This window comes from Buteo buteo, chromosome 12 (genome assembly GCF_964188355.1).
Source record: "Buteo buteo chromosome 12, bButBut1.hap1.1, whole genome shotgun sequence".
Classification (NCBI taxonomy): Eukaryota; Metazoa; Chordata; class Aves; order Accipitriformes; family Accipitridae; genus Buteo; species Buteo buteo.
Window position 1 is genome coordinate 5,871,831 of NC_134182.1, and position 6,000 is coordinate 5,877,830.

Genomic DNA, 6,000 nt, shown 5'->3' on the forward strand with positions numbered 1-6,000 from the left:
GCAAGGGGGGAAAAAGAAGAAGAAAAAAAAAAAAGAGACATTTGAGTGAAAAGCACAGGGCTGTACATTGGGAGATCAAGGGTGTTTTCTGCTAGTGGCACCCTGTAAGATTGTGACAGATGCAACATTGCCCTGACTTGAGGTTTGCTTTTGCAGAGCAGGGACATTAATCCACCTCAGGGTAGCTACGCAGTTTAATCCACTCATGAGCAAAAGATGCTGAGGGATCGCTGGAAACTCAAAACTGCTTCTACGCTGTCAGTTACCACCTCAGGGCTGTTAAAAGCACAAATAAAGGAAGGCCCCTACGCTTAGGACCAACAGCTGCCGTGCATGCCTTCCTCTGGTCCAGCGGGCACTGGCACCAAAGACCAAATACCAGAAGCGGTGTTGAACCCACATTTTCTGTAACGTTAGCATGGCTTGCGAGGTCTCAGCTGGCACCACAGAATTTCACGTATTTGGGGATTTAACAAACCTTCATTCCTCTCTGCCCTGGGATAAAAAAATGCACAAACCCAGGGTTTCTTTTAAAGGAGATTTTAAACTAAATATATTTATCTTCTCCCTGCTGTTGCCCAGCTTTCCTGAGGGCAGACTGCTGCTCTGCATAGCCAGCAGCCTCTCTGAAGCACAGTTTTGCATCATCTTTCAGCGGGGCGGGGGGGGGAACAGCACAATTTTGCCCAAGTACTGGTGGAGGTTTTGGCATTAAGAAAGGCAACACTCCTCACTCCACCCACAGAGCTTATGTGCTGAAGTATTAAGACTGCTATCTTTTGCAACATTCCAAACATATGTCTTTATTTCTTACTTCCGCTGCTTTTACCCCTGTGAAGATCACACTCTTTTTAGCAGAAATACTCCTAATTTACACCATGGTAAATAGAATAAATAGGCTTAGAATATTTCCAGGGTGGTGAACTCAACTACGTTTTGTGCAAAGCTGGAATCTTCCTTCAGTCACCTTTACATGTGCTGCAGAGATTGGGTGTCCCACTGCATTTGCATTACAGGGCTAATGGAAGAACGCTATCAATCCGTTTCATTTCCTCATTCATAATTTTGTATATAGGTCAAGTGTTACCATTTATTTGCTTCTCTTAGACAAGATGCAGGGAGGCTATGAATAATATTATTCACAGACAATCTCCTTTGCTCTGTGTTTATGCACTCATATTTCTGGCAGGACCTGCCCTTCTAAAGCACACACTTTTATGACTGTATAAACTATCAGGCAAATAGCAAAGTCCTACTTCAACATCTGGTTTTACCCACTCCTCACCCACAAGCTGCCCCTCAGTGCAAATTCACTATGAGCTGCAGCACTTTGCCATATTCACATATGAATCATTCTGCTCATAAATGAAGTACAACTGCTGCTGGAGTGAAATGTGGCAGCTGCTTAACAGTACATAATGAATCCGCACAGCTAGATCCTACTGCCACTTGAGGGAGGGGGGATTTGGTGTGAAAAATATATCTCTCTGGAGCCCTATTTTCAGAAGAAATATCCACCGACTTCAGAACTACAGCGGCAATTCTTCAAGAATAAAAATAAAAAGAATAAAAAAAAAAACAAGCAGCCTGCTACTGACACCCATATTAGCACTAGAATTTCCCAGCGGAATAGTTCTCCTTCAGAAAAATGCCAATCTGTCAAACATGAAAGCCACTAGCAATGAATTTTCACCATGAGAAAGACACAATACATTTCAATAATGCCACTAGGCTCCATTTTGATTTTGGAATAGTCTCATTTTTTGCTTATGAAAAACCCATCACTTCAGGATCCTCTCTGTATTATCCAAAAGGTTTAACATTGCAATGTAAAAAAGATTCCAAGTGTTATTGCAATAGCTCACTACATTCAGTCTGACATTATTTTTCCTAACATGGTTTCCCAGGGAATTTCGGACTTTTTTTTTCATTTGATTGAGGAACAGAATATGAAACCACTTTGAAAGTCCTGAACCTCTACAAAACTGAAAGCCCAGTTTGGCCCCTCAGCAGCTAGCACTGAAACTCTCCATGAGAATGAGCCCATCCCATCATCATGAGTAATATCAAAGGATTTTTTTTAAACTAAGCTGTCATGACATTACCTTTGCAAGTGACATGGATACCCTTTCATCTGGTCATACCACTGCTGTTTTGCTTTACCAAACTTTGCTAGTAACTGCTTAGTAAGGTTAAATAAGTGCACTGAGTAAGTAAAGGAACACTTTTGCCCTTCTCACCATGGTGTCCCTTATCTACCTCTTCATAAATGGGTATTTGGTTTCATGAAACAGCAGGGACTCCGTTAGAGCCAGACCTTTGTGGCGGGCATGTCAAAATGAAGTTCTTGTTTTCATCAGCATATTAGCCCTTGTTTGGCATTTCTGCATCCAGCCCTTGTTAAAGCCCGGTAGGCACGAGATAATTTTTTTCACGCGTTTTTGTTTTGTTTTTGTCTTGGTGTGAACAGATTGCAACAGTCTCACATTTGTTTGTTTTTCAGAAACATTCCTGCCATCCTCTAATGAAGAATCCTTGGCCTGCAGATCATTCACAGACAGTTTACTAGAAACATTTGCAGTGCACAGTTCTCGCCTCAGTCTTTGCTGACTAGTGGCATATATTGCACAGCACAGCTTCTTCTTCCTTGACATCTTGTCATTTGTAAGGTGCCAACAAGGATGCGCTGCCGGTATTCCAGTCAGATAGACAATTTGCTGTCCACTTTTCCTCCTTGCTCCCACAAGACATCCAACAGTAAAGGCTGCAATTTGAAACAAGCCAGATAGCTGCTCTAGTATTCCATGTTCTTCAGCATATACTCAAAACCTGAAAATGGGGTTACTATCCAAATCAGAGCAGGGGGAGAAGAGGCATCTGAAGCTAATTATGGCAAACCCTAATACTGTCACAGTGGAATTAAGACCATGAGGTGGCTGGAAGATACAGACATAGCAACCTAGCCATGTCCTGTAAGAAGCCCTTGTGGAGCTTCTCCATCACACAGTAAGCGTGTTGTATGCTGACAGTGTTGGTTATTGTTCGAATATATTGGTTCTGTGAAATACAAATGAGAAGGAGAAACTGAATTAATTTCTCAGACTGACACTCCCATCAGCAAATTCCTGGAAATTTAAAAGTTAAAAAAACAGCAGGCAGATGTTTTTGAGGACTCTGGCTTCATCTTCTCTTGATCCAACAAGAAGTGACCTCATCCAAAGAGATAATACCCAAAAATACATACCTGCAAGGTACCTAGCAGTTTAAAAAGCAAGACTGTCTTGAAAGAGGATAGAGAGCAAGCCAGGATACAGAAACTTGCTGGTAATGTCTGGAAAAAGCATGTTTATCTCAGTTCCCATGTTAGGTAAGACAGGGCAGCAGGCAGTTCTCCTTGCAGCCCCAGTGAGCACAGGCACAAGGGCCCCAGGATCATGCTGTTTCCCTGGAATACACAGGGTACCTAAACCAGGTGTTTGTAGCATTTGGATAAATTCTGAATGTGCCCCACTGCACCTAGGAGTTACCACCCATTGCTCTCGATAACTGACATTCCACAGTTCCTCTCACATACACTGAGGCCAAACTCACTCCCATCCCAGAGCATCTCCTGCTTGGCAGAAGATGAACCGCAGCACAAGGTGGAGTGCAGCTTCTGTCATTGCCCTGCATTCAGTTGCTGCTAGAGCTTTCTGTGAAAAAAGCAGTCCATGCTCTGCACCCCCTGTCACTAGAGACCCATTTGGTCTCTAAGAACGGTTTTGGCCAAAAGAGTCATCTCACAGCTTTCGTAATAGCATCAACACTTGCCAGTATCACAGGGCTGGGTAGTTAAAAAAAAAAAACAAAAACAAACCACTAAAATATTAATAGCCTGAGTACAGTCATATTTTCTGATCCTGATGACTTTGTAGCCAGATGCCTCTGAGCTTGCTCATCTGACTGGCAGCAAATAAAAAAACAAACCACCACCCATAAGGAAAGCAGCTCAGCTTATTCTTGAGGCTGTACCTGTGCAACACTGTTCAGCAGTGTTGCTTCAGTTCAAACCAAAGGAGAATATGACCCCTTATTTGAAAGGCATAGGAAGGCTGGCAAAGCCATGGAGAAAAGCTCCAGACAGAAGTGGACTCCACCAGTAACTGAGGCAGCTTTGCTGCTGAAGGCTGCAGTCAAGGGAAGAGGGAAAAAAGCAACAAGATTTTGTATAGAAAGACTTTAGGGATTTACCTAGATGAACTTTTAATACCAGTAGAGACTTGGGAGGAAAGAGCATTTGTTCTTTTGCAGTATGGCTCTGGTGGGTGCTCTAGTGCCTAGGACACATGAAAAGACTCAAGCCCATCCAAGCCGAAAAAGAAGCAAAAACCATGTGGTGAAGGTCTAGAAAGCAAGTGGAGAATTTAAGGCACAGAGCCCAGTGGTGCCCTCCCTGGGGCAGTCATCCTGAGCAGCATGGCATGAGGGCTCAACCTGGGTTCAGACATACAAATGGCTAAATGCCTGATGGAGAAAACTGTCCACCCCAAATTCTGCTTTCCAAGAACTGTGAGGGGCCAGCTGTGACCTGCATGAACAAATATATCAGCACATGCCACCGCAGCACCCTCAAAAAGAAAGAGTTTATGTGTTTGCTCTCATTTTCCAGACTGTTGCCACATGCCTGTGGCGCATCAGGGCTGGCACGTCATTTCCCACGCTGGCCCTTTACTGTAACCTCTTTCCCCGTGCTGTGCTGGCAGCAGGCTCCCATTACGTGCATGAGCAGCTTCAGAGCAGCTCCAGCCCTGAGCTCTTTTGTCAGGATGAAAGTCTCCTCTCAGAGCTGCACAACATGCTTTGATAACGCAGGACTGCTCTCTTGGCTCTGCTCTATCAGTACACAGAGCAATGAGGATTGGTACTATATCTGAGGTATTAATTAAATACCTTAAATAGATAGATAAGGCATTTAGCTAGGGCTCAGTGCACACAGGGAGAGCAAGATACCAGTACAGAGAACAGCATATGGTCCCTAGTGAACAACTCTGACACTTTTCATTAACATTTCAACTAATGTTCTTCCCTGGTTACCTGTATTCTACAACGTATTAAGGAAGTGTATCATAGATTGCATTTAACTTTTCCAGCCAAACTGCACTATATTTCTAAACACCTGCTTCTTCTTGGGGGAGGAGGAAGGGGAGGACTGAACCCTAGAAAACTTCTGTGCTCAAACACAGGAGGCTATGGGTAACGGTCACAAACCAGGATAGAAACAGGGCCAAAATACAAAACAAGAATGTAAATAGAAGGGCAAAATCTCAGGTATTTTACAGAGGATCACTTCTGTGAAAATTATTCCATCCAGTAAAAAAGTGTAAAACGCAAAGCAGTGCCTTAAAGGGAAGAAGGACACTGCTGGAGTGGACAAGGCTCAGCAGACTGGCCCCAGAGTGAGACAGTCTTGGAAATGGTTGCTCCCCATCGAGGTGAGTAAAACTGGTACAATTCCATGCTGGGAAGCACCCAGGAGAGTCTGAAAATAGACTGGAAAGCAACACAATAGTGCCTCAATTCCTACTGCATTTTTAGTTTCAACATTTTCTGGAACAGAACATGTTAATTTTTAAATTTGGTGAGCTTATTAGAAACTCTCAGACCAAATCACTAATATGACTATAACAGCACTAATATAAAAGAGGGTTTAAGATGGAGCAAGAGGTGGATGAGAAGCTGTCACACACCCTCCCCCCCCAGCCCATCCGATGAGAAAGGTCTCATCCTTCTCCCACTCATCTAATTTCCTCAGCTACTCTGATACTGGTAAGCCATGGAGACGCAGAAAGAGAGTGAGTATGGAGCAGAGCTCAGCGAAGCAGCTCTCCTGACTCACTAATGGAAAAGAAAAGGCAACACCATCCTAGCAGCATCCAAGAACAAATCAGGGACCTTGACTCTGCCACAGGCAACCATCAAAAGTTTGTTCTCTGGAGCAAGAAGAGGAGACGCTTTGAACTT